The following is a 24,875-nucleotide window of genomic DNA, read 5'->3' as shown; positions in this document are numbered from 1 at the left end:
TCTGCCGTTCTTTAGAGTTAGAGAATTTCGAAGCACTATATAAACTAAAAATATATTTCTTATAACTTTGAACCATAATTCAAAACGAATTGCGATATTCTGCAAAGTTTGCTGAAAAAGATAAGATCTTAACCATTGACGCCAGTTAGTTTTTCATCAACGCAATGTCTCCGAAATTGAAACAACTAATCCAAATCTTCAAAAGGTTGAAAATGGTTAACGAGGTGACGTTTTTTAAGCAATAGGTTTTTTTACTCATGTAAGACTTTTGAGACTTATTGGTTTCATAAAGTGAATCAAAGCAATCGGAAGATTCCCATTCATTCGACCACGGTAAAAGAAAAATTCAGATACCGGAAATTCGATAGCAACTTACTATCTTCTTCAGTTAGCGTTTTCGATTTGTGTTTGTGTTTTAATATTTAGTTAGGATAATGTATTCAGTTTAGAATTTTCGATTCAAATTATGATTAAAAATGGAAATGAAAAGCTGTTTATGCAATCGTCGTTTAAATTAGGGTTTAAAATTTGATTCAATATTTTTGAAACTCATACGCATTTTTTTACATTTATATAAAAAAAATTCCGAATATCAAAAAAAAAACTTTGAAATCATTATGAGTTTTTGTTTCATATTCAGATTCGATGTTCCAAATAAACGAATTTCAAATAAAAAATCATATTCGAAGTTCATAAACTTCATTAAAATGCAAAATTCAAACAAAATCAAGCTTAAAAAAGCGATATAGATTCATCGTTCAAAATTTTATTTTTAATTAAATTTGCAAATCGGATTAGAAATTCCTTATATCAAAAAAGAATATTCATTGAGACCCAAAACATCCGAATTATATTTATGGATTCATGATTGTGGGCTCTGAAACTGATTTCAATTCTAAGCTCATATTTCTGAGTTTAGAAACCGTTCGAACACACGATTCTTCTATATTTAACTTTGCTTTGATCACATCCCTTCCCAAAGGGAATCCAGATCTTATTTACCTTCCCCACTAACAAACCACCCTTCCTGTGACGACCGTGGAGATTTAGAGGTGTATTCGGTCTCTAGTAGCAACGGAAGTCGAACTAACTATCCTTCCTTTCCCCGATGAACCATAAGGACGTGGCCGGCGCCGTTATTGACCATATAAGATAAGGAACCTTCGGAACGTGTACACAGAAAATGGTAAGCTAATCCCAAGCCCCATTTATTTGGATCTATGTACAATTTTGATGGTTCTTGTTAATCACGGAGTAGCAACTACTGAAATGTACGGTTTATCTAAGCTCAAGCTAAGCTCAAGCTCGAACAGACGATTTCATTCTTTTTTGGACGGATGTTTGTTTGGAAAACATCGTGATCTATGTATTCTTGGTTTTTTCTTTCATAAAATCAAAATTTATCACAAAGAATGTTGTATATTGATAGTGCTTTTGATTTTGTGAAAGAAAAAACCAAGAAAACATTGACTACGATGTTTTGCATACAAACATCCGTCCAAAAAATAATGAAATCGTCGGATGGGCTAAAATGAACCTCATTTTCAAACCGGCACCATTTTTGATCGCGTTAGTCAGTTTAATAAAACTTAGCCAGGTAAGAAATCAGTTGAGGCCCTCAGGATCAGAGGGGTGCAAGTCAAAAATAATCAATTTTGAGTTAAGAATATTTAAAGATTCTTCTTGTTTCAATGTACATCTGGTGCAAAACTCGAATTTTTTTATAATTATTTGAACACTTTTTCGATTAAATTAAAACTAAGGCTATGATCATTTCCGGGCACTTTATTTCGGTGATAGCTACGTTAATAGAGCTTGGATATGTAAAACTTTAGCAGCATTATGTTGGTTATGATAAGGACTATCTTGCCTATTTTTGATAGATTTTTAAGTTAACGTGTGTTTGAGATATTTACGATGCAAAAAGACATAGTAAAAATAATTTTGCACAAATTTGCTCCTTTTACGCATTTTGCGCCTCGAAAATTCTTCATTGTTGACTTGAAAGCTCATGAACTATTGATTTTTTCTGATTTTTTTTTTCGAACCAAATGGTTAAGAAGTATAAGGAGCCACTTTAGGATCCACACGAAGTTCAAACCAACCATCGCATGCAACCCTTGATCTTAAATATGGCAAAAAGTCTATGGTTATATGGGAATAACTGAATGCAGAATCCTTAAATAATGCAAAAAATCCATTTCCGGCAGGCAAAAAGTGTTGCCTGACTAGTAGGCACCAAGTAAATAACTAATAATGATCAGTTCCAAAGGTCCCAATCTGTGCATCTGATTTTTACGCAATATGACAGATGTGTTCTGATGGACAAAAAAATTTATGTTAAAACCGGATTTAAGAGATCAAATTCTTCAAGATGCCTACTCATGAAAAGATTCTTACCAGATTTCAATTAGTTTTTCCAGTGGAGTTTGTGTAAAATATCATGATTTTGCAAAGGTTTTGCTTCGATGGTTAAAAAAAATAAATCAATACATGACTGGAAAAAGTGTGCAAAGATAAAAAAGAGATTTTATGAAGAGATTTCTTGAAATCATTGATCTTTTTTAAATATATTTTTAGTTTAAATGTCATACTAACACCTTCATTTCCTCCATAGAAAGTTTATCGATCAAATGAATAGATTTTAAAATACACACGTTTGTAACTGCCCGGATACTAAATGATCATAGCCTTAATTGCTTTTGTAATTCCAGATCGAAAGTGATATCCAAATCAATGATAATTTAATGCACTTTCTCAAATTTCGTCCATTACCTTTCGGATAACGGGGAACAAGCTTTTTTCTTGCTTTTTTCCTGCTTTTGTCCAAACACGCAAACTTTATTTGCGCTTGTAATCCAAATGCTTGTTGTTGTTGCATTTCATTTTTGTGCATCAATATTTCCTCGAGATTAGGCGCGAATCTCAAATGCTTTCAAAAAATGTTAATTTTTTTAAAACTTATAAACGATTATGAATCAGAGTAGGCTTTCCTCGCTGTCGCACTTTGGAGCTGTAAAATCTTTACTATCAAACAATTAGTTATAAGAACTTCCGATATATAATAAAACGCGCTTTTAGGATTGACTCCGTAATTGCTCACGGCTTCGATAAGACTGCTAGTCTATTTTATTCTTTTCTCTTGTTCAGTTTCGGATCGCAATCAATGCGATGTTATCAGCAGACAATCATACAGTGTCTCTCATAATTAGAGACACCTTAAGGATACTACAGGAGCAACACAGTTTTTCCGCAACCTTAAAAATAACATATATTTAATAATAGCCGGGTTTTAAAAGTATGAAAGATTGTGAAGTTGACTTTTTCTTACCTTATTATATAAATTAATATTGATTTATTTTCCATTTAAAACCGAAATATTGGAATATTCCTTTTGTTTTGGAAAAGTACTATGTGCTTTGGCGTTTAAATCCATAATATCGACTTTTTGATCACAGCGCCCCCTGAGAGTCGTTTCAAGCTGCGAAATGCCAGAATTTTTAAACACATACTTGTTGAAATATTAAATAACATCAGTATTCTTCTCAATGGGCGCATATACCCTGCTTCTCCTCAAACTCAAACATCCAAAAATTACTTCACATGGTTTAATGATACGTAGAAAAATACAAAGATAGAAATTTCATTACCTACCAAGCATTTTCAGCCTGCTTCAATTTTTCTGCGTACAAAAATATGAGTTGCTATGGTGCTCAATTTGTGTTTTGTTTTCTTGCGAGTGAAAAAAGGTCCCGATAATTGAAATGTACTAGATTCATTGAACTTTCAAATGTGAAACATACCTACAAACGAAAATCAACTTTTCATATTTAAAAAATGATTCCAATCATGAAGATAGTAAAATTTAAAAAATTATTTCATGATGGAATTGAAATTAAAATTTATTTTTCTTTTATGAATTTCCTTTAGCAAATGTATAAAAGTCATAGATTTGAAGGTTTTTAAAGCGAAAATATCGTTAATCTTATTAAGAAAAAAAAATCGCAGTTCTTTAAAAAAGGAACTTCTGGTAAACGATTTAAACTAGGCATTTTATTAGAGATTGTTTTTAGTTCATCTGGTTTTTTTTTTCAATTTTCTCCTTTGGATAAAATTTACAAATATTCTAAACACTCTTCTTAAAAAAATGGAATTGATCCGATACATTGAAACATAAATTAAGATTAACTGGAAGGAAGCTTTCGGGAATGAGCTAGTTGACGCCAGGAGCTCTGGGCGATCAAATATTTTCTCCTCAGCTTATCAGTGGAACAAATTCCACGTCACGAATGGTTGCTACATACTTAACCTGTGGTCGGAACAATTTTTTGTCTGTATTTTCAACAGCTGAAATTTCAGGACAGAAAAACCGCTCAGGAAAACAACTGTCAAACGAGCCTGTAGGATCGAAACGGGTTTCTCCTGTAATTTGCGGGAGTTTCGAAATATAAACACTGTCCTGAATTCACGGGTTTAGTTCGAGTTCTTGTGCACCCATAGCAATGTCATCCTAAACTACAGGAGAATGAAAATTAGCCCATGAGTGTTTTGAGCGATGAACAATCGATTCCAGGTATCAAATTTAGGGTCAGGAATCGGCGAAAGGGGTTACCTATATTAACTATTCTCAGAAAATAAGTCGCTTTTAAATACTGTTTTATATTTTAAGAATTTTTTTTCGTGAACATGCGTTCCAATTATCTTACAAAAACCCAAAAATTAAAGTTTGAAGCGAAAAAAAGTTCGTACGGAATCAGCTAGTATTAAACAAAAACTTCGTTCTGAATAGTTTTTAAAAGAACTAAATGCACTCATTTGTAATTCATTGTTCCAAAAATAATCTTCGAATACAATTTGTACCCTGTTAACCTGCGGCGGCAAAAGATATCACCTTAAATTCAGTTAAAAATTCCACCTGTGCACCAGAAATCAACTTTTTTTTCCTACTCAGTCACCAAACGGCGATCAAACGAAACACATCGATCATAAGCTTGCATTCTCCATTCATCATCGAGCTGAAGCTTGACTCGGCCCGGCTGGCACGCCTAATGAGTGGCATCAAATATTTAAACGATTCCAGCTATTCCCTCAACCGGTTAGCCGACATAAATCTGTTTTTTTTTCTTCCCCCGACTGCCGACAATCTTTTGCCAGTATCACATCACTTGTGCGGCCCATATTAGGATAAGAGAATACTTAAGCGAACATAGAATTACCGTCGGCAAAAATCAATTTCCTTTCCGGATGCCGGACCAATTCCGAATCACCGTCTTCCTATGGATAGCAACCTCCCGCAGCATCCAAAGTGCTTAGCTCAGCATTCGTCACTGATAATCCTTTTGAGGTTTGAATCACTCGAATCGTTCACTGTATTGCTTCTGTATCTTCTGGTGCTGGTCACGAATGACATGACTATCACTCAATCATGACGACCGATTCCGATTTCCTACTTCAATTTCACTTTTCAACGCCGGAAATCTCACCAGCAGCATGGCAAATCTTCAGTGCATCAAGCATTAAGTAGCACCATCAACATCACCACATAATCTATCATCAAGAAGCCGAAACGGACACTTCCTGCCTGCCGCCAAAAGGTTCGTTTAGTAGTTGGTTTGCCTCGTCCACCAGCAGATTCGATGAGACAACACCGCACCTCCCTGATCCCGATCGAAACGTTCAACCAGGACCAGTTGAACGAGCATATCGGAGCACAGCAAAGCACCCGTCCGTGCAACCGTTAGTTATGATTCATTGACGTGTACTAGATACTCACGAGCCACGACACACATGTAAGTGCGCATCATATCGATGGCCACCCCCTCACCCCAAGCGACAGGAAAATTCCCCGTGAATGAAGATCAACGCGCGATCGCGTGCGACGGATGCTGCAAAAGTCACTTGGCACGACGCGTCCAAATTTGCCGAATATCAACGCCTGGAGAGCACGCCGAACGATCCACCAAGTATATCTGTACGCGATCAACTCACCGAAACGAATGAGCGCTCAGCTCCCCACAGACAATACGCAAAGCAAAGCGGGCGCTAACCGACGGAAAATTAAAGGAAAAAACCGCCTTTTCCCCACTATTCTTTTATTTTTTACTTGCTTGCTTACTCTCAGACCCATTCAAGGCAGCAAACACGCCGAAAGTGGTGAGAGAAAGAGAGTAGGTACTCTAATGATCATTCCTGCCAGATGCCAACAAACCGAAACAACCACCCACTCACCCACCCATCGCGCCTCTCGATCGCTTGTTGCAATTCGAAAACAAACAACCGATCCTCACAGTCACAATGCTTGTGTGCAGTTGACAATGATGCACTTGCTGCTGCGATGCGATCGTGAGATGCGTTTGCTTTTCGCTCTTTGCTCTCCACCACATGCGGGGAAGCGAGCAAGAACCAGACCATTCAAGGAATCCATGAATCAACCCAATTGCTCTCACAAGAGCATTGAATCCTAATGGTAAGAAAACCTGGAAAACTCAGCAACCTCGCCAGATGCAGAAAAACAGTTGCTGAGGTAACGTCGTCATTCCTTTACTAGGCGGTTACTGTTCTACATTTGGCTTGTTAACTAAACATTAACTACGAAAAAATAGGTACTCAAATAGTTTTAAAGCGATTATCATCACATTGAGAAAACAAAAAATTTTAGGTATATCAGGATGAATTCAATTTAAATTTATTTATTTATCGTTATTGATTTGAATTGCAGTCAAACGAATTAACAGTGTTCTTAAAGGATAAGGGATAGAATAACTACACGGACCTCATTCACACTAGCTGGATGTAAAAATATTGTATTTTGTACATGTATCGAGATAAATGGTCAGAACCAGGGTCAATTGGAATCTTCTCAGCTAACCTTTTTCCAATAGTGGAAAAGTGCCATTCCAAACACTGGACCTTTTTTTAGATTAAAAAAATCATTTAAATAATACTTAAAGCACTTTGATGAATATTTTTGCTATAAAACAAAAGCCGCTTTTTGTTTACGTTGGAACACAAATGTTTTCAAAATTTTCTATCGATACGAGTGATGTATGAAATTCCCTGTAGGAATTTTTATAACATATGATTCAGCTGCCAAATGCATAAAAAAAAAATCCTTTTATAATCATGGTTGTACCACAGACAAACAGACGGGACACTCTTTTTTCATTCTTCGCAAAACTGTAATCACCAAGCTCCGAAGGTAGGCAATGTCGCCACCAGATAGCTCTGCCTCACTTTTGGAGAATTCAAAATTTTGCATCATGGTAGCCCTTGTGATTTTGTTTGTTTACTTTGACGATCCGAAACCACTTTAATACGCAACTCTATTTGAAAAATAGACATGAATCAAAAAGAATTTTGTGAATCCAGATGGCGGTATTGGGTGCCTCGAAAGAGCCTGTATTGAACGGAAAATTATCTGAGATCAATTATGAAACGCATAATTTATTTAAAGGAATCAGAAGTCACTTTTTTTCTTTCGTATGCAGAAAATATTGGCAGTATTTAAATCCGCAATTTCTAATAACTTTTATAAATTCTTTCAGAAAACTTCAAGAAATTGATTTGATTTTGAGTAGGACTATCGGAGATTGGCACGGAAAATTAAAGGAAGCATTACACATATTGTGCATTTTAGTTAGGACCTAGAAATTATCTGTTTCTTGATCATGATCACCCGTATTATACTGTTTCCTGAACGGAACGAACTACCGAAGTTAGTTTTCCTGTGCACAACGTAGGAGATACTCGAATCACGTTTAACCTGTCCTGATGCCCTTTTTATGTTCATGCAAATTGCTTTTTTGGCTTGTTTAAGAATAAAATAAACAGACCGTTTAAAAAAAATCACAACATGTCAATTAGTAAACATTTTAAAATTGGTTTTTCAAAAGATCTCAAACAAGAACAAGGTAAATTTTATACACTTTTACATGAGGCTACAACATTTTATTTTCAATTGAATTTTGAATTGTGGCACTGATTCACATCCGTAGCGTTTCTGAATGTATTTCGAGTTTCGGAAACTCTCCACTTCCGACGGACTAGTCGCTGACGAGCATCACAGTTATAATTGGTTCCACCAAAATAAATATTTATTAACCGTCAGTTTCTATTGTGTCTTCGAGCTCCGAGCTTTCTTGGAAATATTCTTACAGGATTACGAAAAATGATGTTGGTAAACCGTTCAGTTCGTGAATTTTCCAATTAATCTATCTGGAATACAAAATTGTGAGATAAATTTCAAATTACGATGCATTGATGCAGTAATAATAACAATCTACTATGCTGCTTACCTTCGGTCCCAACCAGGAAACTTCCTAATCCCAGGACACTCCTGAACGGTAATAAGGGTCATTTTGTCCATTTTCTTTAAAATGATTGTCAGATTTCTTGTTTTTATTTAAACTGTGTTGATCACGCTTCAAACAAGCAAATTGCAAAGCACAAATGGAAAATTTATTTGTTTACATTTTATGATAACATCACAATACCACGATAGGTGGCAGTGTAGTTTCTTGCGAAAATTCATATGAATTTTCTTCAAAGTGTCCTGTCTGTTTGTCTGTGGTTGTACTGTACACTGTTTTTAAACAAATGTTGTGTAAAGGGCCGTAGGAAGAACCGACTCATGGGGGGAGGGTGATGACCAATTTTCTTCTACGATTTTTTTTTTCTTGATCAGTTCACGAATAATAAAAATTAAAAAAAAAAATTCTATTTCATTATTCAATTTTAAGTTCTTCTAAACATAAACAAATTTTCGTATAAAGTAGAAATTTTTGAAAATATCCTTAAATCTTTGAAATGATAAGCTAAGGGATTCATTTAAGGAACGCTCTAGTAAAAAAAACTTTTTATTGGATAAAAAAACACTGGTGAACTTAGCTTCTCATTTGATTTCAGCATAGAACAGTTTTTTTTGTAAAGAAACCTTTCAAAATAAATAAAATTTCCAAAAGTTAAATAATAGATTAAAATTTTGTTGTTCAAATCTGATTCTTGTAAAATAATTCCCAGTTTTAGATTTAAGTTTGCAATTTGGCTTTTGAAAAAACTGCAACTGCAATGTTAAACAATACACAAAAATGCAATTTGTTTACAGGATGATAACAGAGAATATTTTTCATCGAAAATCAATCACACAACCCAAGTAACAATTTTAGCTTTATTATGGTCAGCAAAATTTCGTTTGGACTATAGCATTGACCTTCATAAAAAGCTAAAGCGCATTTTATTACATCACCTGGACTCTAATAAAGCCAAAATCAGGCTATTTGGCTCTACCCTAGAAACGTCATCAAGACATATCATTGTTGGTCATCAATGTTGGTCACCAAAGCTTTTAAAAAGCTATTATTAAACATGTTAGAAATTTTTTTTTTAGATTCTGTGAGTTCTCGGAGTTAATTTTTAATTTTTTCCAGCAACCACAATGGTTGATGAATGATGATTGTATTATTGAGATATGATTTGGTAAAATTTATAGCTAAAAAACCAATGTTTTAACCATATTATGAGCATCTTTTCTACTGCCAGTCAAGATTTTAGGTAAAATGTGTATGAAATAGTATCTTAAAATAAATGCGCCTCGTCAAATCTGACGGTCAATCATGATGGAATTGATGATAAAAAGGCCTGAAGAAATATTTTCCAATGCTTGCATTGTGAATCCATCAACATGGCGTCATTTTGTGCCCTTCGATTTTGCAACCAACATGGCGTGAGTCAATTCATAGTTTTATTATGGTTTAATGATGACCCCAAAAAAAGCTACGATGTGACGTTCCTCTCGCAAGCCAACCAATTACACGCTTAGGATGAGTTCCTCATTTCTGAGTTGTTAATCATTAGTACAGTAAATGAGGACAGACTTTTTTTTTAATAAAAAGGGATTGGTTGTGAATGATCCGTGGAATAAATCATGAGTTGAAGTCAAATTTCGTTGTCTAACGCCATTATGAAATCCAAGATGGCGGCTTCTGCTGAACTTTAAATTGTTGTAAATGACTTTAAATCGCATGAAACCCCAACAATATGGGTATTGGGTGAAAGGGCTCAACGAGTAGAAGTCGAATTTCACTTTCAGACGCCATCTTGAAATTCAAGATGGCGGCATACGCTCATCTTTTAATGCTGTAAATGACAAAAAGTCGCATTAAACCACCTCTATACGGGTATTAGGTGAAAGAGCTAAACTAGAAGAAGTCGATTTTTTTTCTTTCCGACGCCATCTTGAAATCCAAGATGGCGGCTTCCGATAAACTTTGAAATGCTGTTAATCACTGGAAATCGTACCCACAATATTGGTATTTGGTGAAAGGGCTAGACTAGAAGTCGTATTTTGCTATCGGACGTCATCTTGAAATCCAAGATGGCGGCTTCCACTGAACTTTAAAATGCTGTTAATCACTGAAAATCGCTTGAAACTCCCACAATATGAATATAAATTGAAAAGGATCAACGAGTAGAATACAAATATCGATATCAGGCGTCATCTTGAAATCCAAGATGGTGGCTTCCACTGAACATTAAAATGATTGAAATCACTGAAAGTCACTTGGAATTCCCTCAATATGGTCATTGGGTATGATGGCTTAACCAGTTTAAGAGGAATTTCTCTATCAGACGACATCTTGAAATCCAAGATGACGACTTTTGTTGAACCTTAAAATGCTAGAATAACTGAAAATCGCATGGAACCCACAATATGGGTATTATCTAAAGGGCTTAACTAGAAAAGTAAAATTTCGCTATCAGGTGCATCTCTAAATCTAAGATGATGGCTTCCACTGAATTTGAAAATGTTCACTAAAAATAGCATGAAGCTCCCACAGTATGGGTATTGGGTTAAAGGACCAAACGAGTAGAAGTCGAAGTTTCGTACCAAACGCCATCTTGAAATCCAATATGGCGGCTTCCACTGAGCTTGAAAATGATTCAAATCACTGAAAACCGCATGAAATCGCCATATTATGGGTATTGAATGAAAGGCTTAAACTAGGAGAAGTCGAATTTTGATATCTGACGCCATCATCAATCCAAGATGGTGGCATTCGCTATTCTTTTCAAAGCTATAAATAACTGAAAATCTAGTGATACATCCACAATACGGGGTATTGGGTGAAAGGGCAACACTTACAGCATTTCAGAGAAACGCGAAAAGAGATATTTGACTTCTATTGTTTAGCCTTATTACCCAATACAATATATTTTGGGGGTTTCATACATTTTTCATTAATTTACAGTATTTTTAAGTTCTGCTGAAGCCCCCATCTTGGATTTCAAGATAGCGCCAGAAAGCAAAAATTAACTTCTTATAGCTTATCCCAATTAAGAAATATCCATATTTTGGAGGTTTCATGCGATATTCAATGATTTATAGCATTTTAAAAGTTTATCGTAAGCCGCCATCTTGGATTTCAAGATGGCGTCGGATAGCGAAATTTGACTTCTACTCGTTTATCCCTTTTACCCAATACCAATATCGTTGGGTTTCATATCATTTAAAATCATTTACTACATTTCAAAGTGCAGCGGAAGCCGCCATCTTGGATTTTAAGATGGCGTCAGACAACGAAATTCGACTTCTATCGGTTGATCTCTTTCAACTTATACCCATATTGTAAGGGTTTTATGCAATTTCCAGTAATATACAGTATGTTCAAGTTGAGTGGTAGCCGCCATCTTGGAATTTAAGATGGCGACAGACAACGAAAATCGACTTCTACCTTTAATCATTTTCACCTAATTACCATATTGTGAAGGTTTCATGATATTTTCAGTAATTTACAGCTTTGAAAATAAAAACGGAAGCCGCCATCTTGGATTAATGATGGCGTCAAGCAACAAATTTTCTTCCAACTATTTAAGCCCTTTCACTCAATACTCATATTGTAAAGATATTCATAAAACTTCCGATAATTTATTATATTTTATTTTAATATTTTAATTTCAACTCAAAACCAACACACATTACTTTTTAAAAAATGTGTAAAAATGGGAGTTCCAATTCAAATATGTGCTATCTAGCCTGAGCGTGTCCTGTTTTGACATCTTGATCGAAAACTGTCACTAGGTTATATGGCGGTTTAATAATCATGCACTGAGTGCTATTATAGAACATGCAAAAGAAAGCTTGGAGCAAACTTCAAAGTTTGTGTTTTTTTTATAGTTTAATCAGAGCATTCATAACTCTTTCAAAATAACTAAAACAGTATGTTTATTACAAGTTTTATTAGCACTTTCAAAACTATCTGAAAGTATATGATCGAAAAAAAAGTATAAACATTTTTCATGACCTTAATTAAACCGTCAAAAAAACTAGCTGCACAAAAAAATGTCATAATTAAACCATAATAAAATTTCCTAATGCTAGTTGGCTGAATCTGTGTTACTTGGGAAATAAAATCCTGTAGATCACCTTAAAAAAAAATAAAACCGCATTTTCCTTATCAAATGACAAAACTAACTCGAATTTTACATTCAATTTGTAATTTTTAGCTGAATTATGTTTTCAAAATGACTTTTGAATTCGAACTAACAATCAAAACTATAAGTATTCGATCTCTTTATGAATTCCCTAACGAAAAAGTCATTTTGATAATTTTATTTTGAATATGAAACTCATTAAGGATATTAAATCTAAATTTTCACTCTGCACCTGTACTCAGAACTTGATTTTTAAAATTGTTTTCGTATTTCAATGCGAATTCTGAATTATAAAATAACTATTCCTGAATTTTGATTCCAAATCGGAACTTCCATTCCAAGTCCGGAATTTGTTTAAGACTCTCAACCATGAACCTATAATTTTAATTCTGATGATTTGGGTTTCAATCAGAATTTATTATTTTTATTATAACTTCCATACGACTTGTAAATTTAAAAAAAAAATTAATATTTATTATTCAAGTTATCAATTCTGGATCGCCAGTTTGAACCTTTATAATGTTTGAATTTTGCAATAATATTTAATTTTTTTTAAAATTAGTTATAAAGGAATTGAGTTTAAAAATTTTGATGAAAAATCAAACAAAACATAAGATGGTTTCTAATTTTATTTGTTTTTGAAAATTTGGAAAATTATCATCTGAATATTGTAAACGCATGTGAGTTTAGAAAATCACGTATTAAAATTTTAAATTAATTGCAAAACCAAATTTGATCGATTACAAAACAGATTTTGATTTCAATTTTTAATGATGATTCGAACCGAAAATAAAAAATCCCAAACTGGATTTTAATGATATGGAACTAGAACCTCTGGAATGAGTATAATCCTATTTAAAATTCAATTTTAAGAAATAAACAAACAAGAAAATTTTGAACAACTGAAGCAGAACTCTTAACTTAGAATTAGTTTTCGAGATTTTGGCATTGTCTCTAAGTTAAGTTTGTTACAAAGAAATAACCTTACTCAATGATCTAAATTTGATTAAGAATTTATTTTGAGTGTAGAGTAGAATACTTCGCTTGTTTTTTTTGGACCCTCATAGGGGGGTTAATCCCCAACCCCTCCCCTCCCCTCCCCCCTTTCCTACGGCCTTGGTTGTGTACGTTTATTAACGTAGTGGTCTTAAAAAACGAGAAACCCATGCGAAAAAAAATGTTTAATCTAGCAAAATAGCCCAGTTAGCACATTTTCCTTCAACGGTTGTTCCGAATCTTTTGTAAGGGGTCCTAGTTACTGTTCCGGTCCAAATAGTCAAGTAATTTTTTATCGAAAAGTTCAATAAAATAAAGGATATAAAAGTTTATATGACTCCCATCTTCCATAATTTGTTTTGAGCCCATGCAATCTTTTGGATATTTAATAAATTTTCCGAAATTTCAATAAAATACTTTAAACTTCATTTATTTCCCTCTTCCGGATGTTGGAAATTTTGAAGGGGGGGGGGGGGGAGGGGGGGTGACAAAAGAAGAAATTGATTTTTGTTCCCCGCCCTAAATCATGGAAACAATGAGGATTAAAGTTTCTGGCTGAAAGTCCTCGTTTAATAAATGCATTACAACACTTTGGAAGCAACTAAGAATTTGACAATCCGAAAAAAATATTTAGGTTTATCAAGTGTATTGACACAGCGAAGAAGTCTTAACCGGAAAACTCCGAAATTCGGTGTTACACTGCTACAGCCTTTAGCCACAACTGCGGAACGACCATGCACCCAAGGTGACCACCATAAATACATACATCTTCGCTGGTCGTCTGACGATTGGCCGCTGATTATTTTCATCCAGCTTTGTCTTGTGGTGGGATATGGAGATACGAGAAAATGTTTTATTTGGTTTCTTTCATGCCAATTTGCACAGCATCTTATGACAATTTTCCACATCCCAACAATGCCATGATTTGAGTAGGGTTTGATCTGTGGGTGTATGCACTTATGAAACCAAATCATAATATGTCAATATTAAAACCTGCACTTTGTTTCCATAAAATCATAATTTAACAAAACTTTGAGGGCCTGAAGCTTGACTGTGTTGCTGCTGTTCCAGAATGGCTATTGGAAAATCCCACCACCATTATTGAGTGCTGTCACCGTTTGCCATTATTGAGAAGCAATTTTTCTTCACCCCACTTGACGATGCAGAAGAAGAAAGGAAAACTAACGGCACTCGGGCAACCTGACTGTATGTAACCATGGGCAACAATTGCCGCGTCGCCGCCGCCGCTCGGGTTTTGTTTCCAGTTACGGACCTTTTTTCCAATTATGGCGCTCTCAGTAGGTCGACTGTGTGTAACTGCAACACAACAGCAGCAGCAACAATCGATCCTTTAGGGAATTTGTTAGACAAACAACAGCGGAAAATTTACAATGAAATTAAAAACGACCCGCGAGAGTCGCAGTTCAATCGCTCTCGAAACCTGTCTTGGCTAGCTGGCTGGCTGGCTATGCTGAAACAATTTCGTGCCCCATGCGCAGTAGGCTTCGCTGGATTTACGACCATAGCTCGCGACCGCATCTCGCCTCGACTGGCTTGGACGATCGATCGACGGACGGGTTAATTTTCTCGCACTGCATTTGGTGCAAAGTGCATTTTCAGCCAGTCGCAGGAGGCACTTGTTTTTCGTTTCTATGCTGTGTACAGCTCTATAGGCAGAGCGTATGGACGCAGCGAAGGACCTCTTATGTTACTAAACGCCATTTTTGCGTCGCCCTGCACTATGCAGCAGCAGCAGCCAACTGCGATGGGGCGACGATTTCGACACAGCAACGCAAACTCAGCAGATAAGATCTAGATTTGTATTATGTTTTTTTTCGCTCTCTCTCTCTGCTCCGTTTGGTCTTGCCTGCATGTTCCGGGAGTCGCGTGAATGTCGCTGCAAGAGGACTGGCCCAAGAAACAGAGGGTGGGAAGGGAGAAAGTGCGTTTGTAATATTTTTCCTTCTTCACCTGTATCTTCACTTCTTTCTTCTCGAGTTTGTTGTTGTTCAGGAAGAGGACGACGACGACGAAGACGCGATATTAGATTAGATATTGCAAACCTGCGAAAAGCTGCAATTGACCGAAAGAAAGGCCGCGCAGTGCGTATCCGTTTGTATGGGTGTCTGTGCAATTCCTCCAGCCCGGTGCAATGCAATTCGATGCATGTTGCGGAGATTGTTTTCTGCCGTCGAGATGTTGTTTGGGATGCTGTGTTACAACCAGCACGACATAGCTCTTCTATGATCTAGTAGAGAGTTGGCCAGAAACCGGACCACAATCGCCATGAATAGTTGCAAATCTTTCAGCAAGTGATGCTCTCCGGATTCATAGGGGCAAGATAAGCTAGCGGCCTTGTTGTGTTGTTCATGTTGCTGTTGTTTTTGTCGTTTGATGATGTTAACCAACAACTGAAACAATCATCATTTACTGCAGCCATCGTCATCGGCATTAAAGAAAAAAGGAAAAAATAAACATCAACATACCTATTGGAATGAAGACTCAACAGACCGGTAACGGGCAGCTTATAACGACGTGATGCATCTTGATGATTTGCCGTTAAAGTCATAGTAATAATCATAAGATGAAAAATTATGGGCATAGTCGTTACCGCCACAGAGAATTGTGATTGTTTTTCCTTTTTCACTCTTGGTCCTCAATTGGAAGGCTTAACTGAATTGGCAAGGATTCTACTTCTGGAAAAACGAATGAGCCTTTTTATAAAAAAAAGTATTTTTCGTAAGGATGTAATAAATTTTTAACATAGATCTTTTCTATTATATGTATGTATATATGGGAATGGTTTTTTAACGTTGGAATCATTTGTCACCAAATTTGGCACATACACTTATTCCAATTTGATCAAGAATGGAATGGTCGAAGGACACTTTTCAATACGAATGTCCTTTTTTCAACACTTTTTCTTCTAATTAACCGAATTTGTTTTTCGTCTTCATGGTGTGTTGGGGCTTGTGATATAGCTCAATTGGCAAGTCAGTTGTCTCCTGAGCCGATGTCCGCGAGTTCGAGCCCAAGAGCAAACATCGAACAAAGTTGTTGTACCGGATAAGTTCCTCAATAACTATCCGCCAACTGCAACGTTGATAAAGTCGCGAATGCCATAAAGATGGTGAAACGACTATAATCGAAACAAAAAAAAAGTCTTCATGGGGTAGGTATCACGCCGTGAAAATGACGTTTATTTCGTAATATCGGTTCCGAATATCGCTGATTTACGAATGTGCAAGTTTATTTTCGGATTTACACGGCTGAGCAATATACGGTTCGAAAGATCTTGACGCGACAAGAAAAAGTTACTATGAGGTCAAGAAACTCTACTATGGGAGAAAAAAGTTACGGATTTAAGAAGTTATACTATTTCGAAGGAAAGAGGCCATGAGGCTGAACTAGCGGTGGCAATGGCGGGCATGCAGGAATGTGTTAGAAAGAAGTCTAACATCCGCAACGAGGTCCGTGAAGAACTCGCCAACGTGATTGCGATGTTCGTCAAGGCGGCGAACCGAGCGGTGGTGAGCCTGCTCACTGTATCGGACAGTAAGAGGAAGAGACGCGGGAAGAGGAAGTGGTTACTCTTCTGCGTGCGGAAACGATTAGGCCTTAAGGTCAAGGCCTTATTTGTACAGAGCAACGGCGAAGCGGAGTTTGCCGGAAACGGCAAAATAAAAAGAGGTTCTCCAAGGTAGACGAGACCTAGAGCCCCAAAAAGCGATCCTAAGGTTCGGCAAGATCCGGGTGATAAAGGAGGTAAAGGAGGGAGGCCAAGTTCCCGAAGCGCCAACTGAGTGGCAGACAGTTGAGCGCAAAAGGAAAAACGCCACAGCCAAAGCCAAACCCAAGTCCAAGCCCAAACCCAACCGGTTCAGGGACAAGGGGGAGGGGTTGGTGGTAAAGGCACCTGAAGGTATAGGATAGGATAGGCTGGTGGGCCTAAGAGGGGGCGTGAGGAGACGCTGCTGGACACGCTGGACAGACGGGCTGGGCACGCTCAGCGAGATGATCCTTGGGCTCCGACGTGGCTTAACCGTCATAAGCGCGGGTTATAGCGAGCTCACCCAGGAGATAGTTGGTGAGACGGCGGAAATCCGTGCCCTGAGCACCATGGTTACGGTTAGGATCAAGAATCTCGACGAGATAGCCACGGATGTAGATGTCAAGATGCGCTGAAAGATCTGTTTAAATCGGACCAGATTTCGGTCAGGATGCGGGGAGGTCCACCCAAAGCCGGAACACAGGTGGCGTTCGTAAAACTTCCGGTTGCGGCAGCAAATGCAGCACTTAAGTGTGGACGGGCACAAATCGTTTGCTTGTAAGATGCGCTCCAAGAGCTTGTGTCTGGCTCACCACAAGACCGAGATGGTGCTGATCATCAGCCTGATTTCAGAACAATCAGGGACGATTGCAGCTGGAACGTGCGCAATCGAATCCAAGCGTGCGATTAAGTTCCTGGGTGAGTGATGATCGACGACCGGCTTTACGGCCCACATCGACTACGCCTGCAAAAGAGCAGCAATGGCGACAGCAGCCCTCACGAGGGCCATGTCGAACAACTCAGCGATCCGCTGCAGCAGAAGGAGGGTCCTGGCGAGTGTGACCTCGTCTATTATGCGGTACGGAGCGGCAGCCTTGAGCTGGCAGTGTAATCTGCAAAAGCTCTGCAACGTGCAGCAACTGATAAACCTGCGAGTCATCAGCGCATACCGAACGGTGTCCTTGGAAGCTCGGATTTCTGCATGACGCAGTGACTGGTCACGGATGCTTCATGCAGTACCACCATCGGTTTGGACACGTGGCCTCGCCATTTCTCCCAACCTGCGGTGACACAGTTGAGACACCAGAGCACGTCGTGTTGTACTGTCCGAGGTTCGAAGGGGTACGCACTAACATGCTTGCCGCCTGCGGACCAGACACGACAGCCGACAACATCGTGCGGAGGATGTATGAGGATGCCAATACTTTGCGCGTGGTCAGCGATGGGTTCACCCGAATCATGACTGCCCTACAGAGGAGTTGGAACCAGCACCAGCCCGCGACCAGTGTAGGGTGACTCGTTCGTCGGTTAGCATCTGAGTATTTTGCGTCCGAACCTAGCAGTCGAGCATACAATGATAAGACATTACCTTCTGCGTTCGCCGAGCTGCCTAATACGTCACGTACGTGTGTAAGATATCTCCATCGTTACCGTCGCGGAAAATCCGAGTGGATCGTGCCCTCTGCGACGGACGCTGCGGGGATAAGACGTGACCTTCCCCGCAGTCGAACTCGTGGGGAGAAGAGTATTCACGCCGCGGAGTATTCTCGGAAAGAGTGGTCTCACGTCACCGTCGGATGAGCCACTCGAGCCGGAAGGATGACATCACCGTCGGGATTCATCTGAGTCGCAATCGTAAAAGATCCGTACGTGTGCTGTGACAGGCATGAGTCTAGGATAAGCTGCTCTCGATCCGACACACGGTGAGCAAAAAGCCCTAAAGTTGCCAGCCAAAAAATGGAGGAAGACCGGATCACGGTCAAAGAAGAATGCCTTTTTGGCGGGAGGCCTTCGAGTAGTGTACGTCCGATCGTAGCAGTAAAGCATACAAAGATAAGACTCTACCTTCTGCGTATGCCGAGAACGTTGTGTAGGATATTTCCACCGCCGGGGAGTATCCGAGTAGAACGCGCTAAGAACGACGGAAGCTTCGGGATAAGATTTTACCCCCTTCACAGTCGAACTCGTTGGGGGAAGAGTATTCACGCTGCGGAATACTCTCGGGTAAAAAAGTCTCACGTTATCGGTGGGTGAGTCAATCGAACCGGGAATCATCCGAGTAGTTTCGTAAAGCCGTGCTTTGAAAGGTGCGTCTCCAGGATAAGCTGCTCTCGATTGGCACACGGACGGGCAAAGAGGAGAGGGCCTCTCGCCAAGCCAAGCGGAGCCAAGCTCTCGAGTCGTCAGAGGAGAGGTCATTGGTCTCTTGCAGTGGTCTCGAACAGAGGCGGAGCGCGCGATATTCGTGAAAACTAAGCGGGTCTCGAGTTACGAGTAAAGGCCGGACCGCGAGTCGCCAGAGGAGAGGTCCTTAGTCTTGAATCGTAACAAGGAGCAGGGTATATATGCTGGGTTACTACGTATAAACGAGTATTGCCGCTATTAAGCCTACTCCCATTCTGATACCTGATGGTCCCCCCCCCTCCCCCTTTGTTACAGGTCCCGATGGGAATTATGGCTTTATGGCGTAGGGGTATATAGTATCATAAGTCACCAATTGCACCCTTGGACCCAGAGTAGCAAACTGGGGGGACGCGGTGGCTTGCCGTGCCTTGGAATGCGATCCGTAAACAAGATTTACCACCTGGTTGATAAACATATAAAAAGATATCTTTATGATAGCATAAGAACCATCAATGGTTCATATTTTACTTTGAAATTGTAAACATCTTTCCATTCAATTTCATATCGAAGAAAGATGTATTCAGTTTCGAAAATTGCAAAAATGCATAATCAGATGAAAACTGCAGATGTTGAACAAAACATATTCTTCACAGAAAACTTGCAAACTGTCCATAATTAGCTTATTGTTGGTTGCAAACTGTCCATAATTAGGTTATTGTTGGTATGGTTCCACAGAACGCTTAATTTACCCAATGAGCTGCGAATAATTTAGAATAAGGTTTTGAGAAAATCTTCAAATCAACCCTTATTAATATTTTTTCATGACACTTTTTAAAATTTAAACTCATATTATGAAATCAGAGTTATTTTATTATAGTTATCATATTTGAACAATCGGGTCACTTTTTTCCATCAAGAGAAAACCAAATAAATTGTACACCATAGCAACATACATAATTACACGCAGAAAAGATCAAAAAGGTTTAAATTACTATGCCGAAAATGTAATTTTGAAATATTTTCTGCGTGTTTTGAAAGTTAAGAAGTAACTTTTATAGCTAAGACACGAATCTCGAGTTGATGAAAACGGTATCCAGTGTTAAATCAGTTCATCTCTAATTAAAGTCTTATCCGTGATTATTTTTTTTTACGCTAGTGTGTTGTCCCTCAAAATTGTCGATAGCCAGTATGGACTTAAAAAATCAATACCAAGGGATGATTGGATCATACTCATCACTGTTACTAAGGCCACAGAGAACTAAGGCGTCAAAAAGTTCGACCGACCGGAACACTCGATTTGAAATGCATGCCATTGTCGTAACATCATCATTCATATAACTGATCACAGAGACTAGCACTCTGGATTCGTTTTCTTCAAATATATTTCGTAATTAGGTCGAGACTATCACCCGACCCAAACAAGGATTTCAAAATAAATTTTGCGTTCGAGACTAGCACTCGACGTTGACTTTTCATGATCAGATCTCAGAGACTTGCACTCTGGTTTCATTTTTTTTTTTTCATAATTCAATTGTACCTTTCGAGACTATCACTCGACCAAACAATTATTCTTTTAGTTCACTTTCGAGACTAGCACTCGACGCTGAGTTTTGCCACGCCTTAATAGTAGCATCGTAATACGGCGCACCATTTGCCACAGCCGATTTCAAATTCACCTAGCCAACCTTATTGGCGTAATATTTTTCGTCCATCCAGATTTTGATAAAAGTAAACTAAATCTCTTCACTTACCAAACAGGAGCTTGCACTGCGCCATTGTCGTAACCCGCGATGTCACTTTCGAAGAAACACCACCAAAACTTCACCGAGAATAATCGTTCCGAAAAAACCGAACGTCTTTCCGTTCCAAAATTAATCAACAGAATAATCATTTTTTCTTCTTTTTTTTAAACGTTTCATGCACGCTAACTTTTGGCTACCCTTTAAAGGCGTAAAATTGACCCGTTATTGAGAAGCTCCATTATCTGTCAAATAAAGGGTCATTATAACGGATCAATATTACCCTTTATTTCGAACAAGTAGCGAACGCTTCAAAAAGGGTAACTTTGGAACTTGTCATTTGATACGTTACTTTTTCCATCGAACTGTTTTTGCAGAAAGATTGTGGTAAGATTTTTTTGAATTACAAATTCATATTTCTTAAATATTTTGCTTATTTCATTTTCATTTCAAGCATAACATAAGCACGCCGCAATGGAGGACCGGTCAAATTCAAATGAAAAAAATGGATTCAACATGAATTGACGTGGTTAAGAAAGTTTTCGGTAAGTTTATTGATTTTTGTTTTTTATTTCAAATTTTGTCTTTAATCATCTCTCATCTTATTTTAGGGACATTACACACGATGGAGGAACAGCAGTATCGGCCTAAAAAGCCCCTGAAAAACATCAACATACACACAACCCAACACAAAAAAAACAATCCGGTGCCAACAAGTTATTAATAGAAAAAATTGACTGTCATCAAGATTAATTAAAATTATAGTCTTCAATTATCGGTATTTGAATAAACAAAATAAAATATTATTCATTTGGTTTGATTTTTTCCCTGCGAACGAAATTGCTTTTAGCTAATACACAAACCTCCACCAAACGCAAGCTTTTCAAATAAGGGGTAATTTTCATCCGCTACAAGCGTTATCATGCTGAGTACCCCTTAAAGGGTAAAGTGACTTTATCCGTAAAAAGGAGTTCTCCCAGTCTTATCGAATAACGGGTCAAAAGTATTCGTTAAGGGGTAGCCAAAAGTTAGCGTGTGTGACCCTTGCACGCTAACGATTTTTCCAGTTCATGTTTGTGTTTGTGTAACGCTTGCACGCTACAGAATTTTCAACTATTTTTCTAATTGAAATAAACTTTAAATTTAAACTTGGGTAAACAAGTTGCCAACAAGAAATGTTTTAATGTTTACTTCGTTTCTAACTTCATAGTAAAGCGTTCAACTGTATCTATTTGCTCAGTTCTATTCTCTACAGCCATTTAGTCAAATAATAAACGATTTTAACCATTTTTGTTGTGTCAGATTGCAAAATCTTTTTTTTTTTCTTCAAATGTTTGATTGTAGAATATATTCACATGATGGTAAGAGGAAGTAGTCCAAGCGAAACTGTCGGGGAAAGTTGGATTGCTTGATTCCCTTTTCCTGTTTTCATAATTTAACCCCATTTTTTTGGTTGCAAAACTCTCTGAAGCTTAGTTTTTTGACTATAAATAATTTTTGTTCAACAGAAAACTTTATCGCTGAAAAAGATGTTTTGACATTTTTTTCACAACATGAATAACCACGGAGGCTAAGAAACATGACTTTTAGTAATTTTATGATTGTAGTTTTTACACACTTCATCATTTTTGTTCTGAGTATGTCTTAAAATGTTTCCAAATTTAAAGAAAAAATTACAAACGAAAAATATTGAAAGTCATATTTCTTAGTCCCTGTGGTAATGTTATTTGTGAAAAAAAGAAGAAAAAAATCCTTCAACCATAAAATTTTCTGTTGTATAAAAGCTTTATTTTTAATCTCAAAATAAGCTTCTGTTTTTTTTTCAGCGAAAAAAATGGGGTTTTCCCCAACAGTTTTCCTATAGATACGATAAAAACAGGAAAAGGGAATATAGTAATCACACACTCCCCTACAGATTTGCCTGGATAATTCTCTATCTATCATTTGAATGATATCTTCAATCAATTATTTAAAAATATAAGGATTTTGCAATCTAAAGCAACAAAAGTGGGTAAAATCGGTTATTATTTGAAGAAATGGCATGCATTTCAAATTGAAATTTCCAGTCGAACTTTTTGACGCCTCATTAATAACGGGTGTTAAATAAAAAATGAGAATGTTTTTAATACCTTTCAGTTACTCAAATAAAGAGCGTAAAATTTTCTTTCTCCAAGAAAATGGCTCTTTGGGCTCCCTAGAAACAGTAGGCATGTTTGGTTTTGCTAGTTTGAATTTAGTCAAAGCAAAGATGGCGTCGAAGCAGCACGTGCTCCGCGAACGCATTGTACGGTTCTACGAAACGCATTTCCAGCAAGAAAAAAATTTAACGGTGCAACATTTTAAGGAAGAAAATGTACCTGTCAGTACGGTATATCGTATCCTGGGTTCCCTGAACGTAGAGCGGAAGGTCGGTTTATCTCACGGAAGATTTTTTTGGCCCAATAATGTTTTTTCTCAGCTCATCAAGATCTTTCGAACCATATATTGCACATCCTTATACACCGGAATAGCAAGTTTCAAATATTTTTACCCAGTCTCTTTTTTTAAGTGTTTTGATTTTTTATGCACCTTTTAGGTCAGTGATTCTCCAAATGGAATTACTAATTTTTGTTTTATTTCTATACAAACTTGTTCAAAAACACTCCTATGGGAGACGGTGACCTTCAAAATACCAAAACAGGGGGCGGTGGCAGCACGACCCCGCTGGCAAAGCAAATCTTCAGCATATCTATTTCGTTTTCCGATAGTAGTTTTGTTCAAATTCATGTTGAAGAGAGCTTTTCTTGATCTGCATAACCCCAACAGCACAAGAGAATTTCACCGTCAAAAGTTTTATCTTTCGATTCAAAAGTAAATCATCTAACAACATTCAATAACCAAATAATTCTTCGTTTAATTTTATTCCATTATTGTGATCTTTGTATTTTACACCTGCTAACGCCAATCACTTCCTAGAATAAGCTATCAGCAGGCTTCTAAAAATGCGTTCAACATGCGCCGACCTTTTCTTTAAAAACTCCCGGATTTGATTTGATAGCGCACTGCATGAGGCAATCGTTGTCATAGGTTCTCCCGTCACTTCCACAAACGGGCGAGTTTTCGTTAGAACACCCACAGTTAGCATTGGCAAATGCTCCTCCAAGGATCAAAAGCACCACTAAAAGAGCTAAGTATTTCATGGTGTTGTTAAAGTTTCGTTGTCACACCAATTCGACTACTGTCTGAAGCACGTGCAATCGGCGGTTATTTAGTACGACGTCGATTTTAATCGGTCGATTGTTATCGGGCTCCGTTGAAAATGTGTACGAGCCAAAGCGAATCTATTTAGAAGAGGCTTGTTGAAAAATTTAGGTTTGAAGTGTGACAAAACTTGGTATCTAATCGATATACAAACATTCTAGTTCAATTTTGGAATTTTCCATTGGATTTGTCGAAATAGTGATTCTATATGTGAACTACTGATCGTTGACCAGGATTAACAGAAATTTATTAAAAGTTGAATAATGTTGAATTCTTCATACACAACTTTCTACTAAAAAGTGCTCATGGAGTTTAGGCTGATAACAATTATGTATTTGTTGCGAAGTAAGTATCAAAATTAATTCAGAAATGCTTAAATTCGGTTTTTCTGTACCTATAGCTAGGAAAGGGCAGCTTATTTCGCTTTGTTCGGACTAACCTCGTGGAAAAGAGTAACAATGTGGCTATGTAGGTCATGGCATACTACGATTGGTTGATTCTAATCAAAGGATTTATTGCATTATTCCATCGTGTCATACACTTTCCAAGCTCATCAACTTTCCAAGCTCATCCCGCAC

The 24,875-nt window shown here is 37.6% G+C and overlaps 1 protein-coding gene across 2 annotated transcripts in view; it reads right to left on the bottom strand.

Moving 5' to 3' along the window:
- LOC129749929 (uncharacterized) overlaps positions 1-24,875 on the bottom strand; it is a 62,444-nt gene that overhangs the window by 16,925 nt on the left and 20,644 nt on the right. The window contains exon 1 of one of the 2 annotated variants that reach the window (XM_055745060.1): positions 5,217-5,974. The exons of the other annotated variant lie outside the window; for it this stretch is intronic. The gene's annotated coding sequence lies outside the window, so the exon portion shown is untranslated. Of the gene's footprint in view, positions 1-5,216; positions 5,975-24,875 lie in introns of those variants that run through there. 2 annotated transcript variants of the gene reach the window in all.

Source organism: Uranotaenia lowii, chromosome 2, assembly GCF_029784155.1.
Source record: "Uranotaenia lowii strain MFRU-FL chromosome 2, ASM2978415v1, whole genome shotgun sequence".
Lineage (NCBI taxonomy): Eukaryota > Metazoa > Arthropoda > Insecta > Diptera > Culicidae > Uranotaenia > Uranotaenia lowii.
Note: the sequence above shows the minus strand (reverse complement) of the source record. Positions and strands in the feature narration are given on the sequence as shown.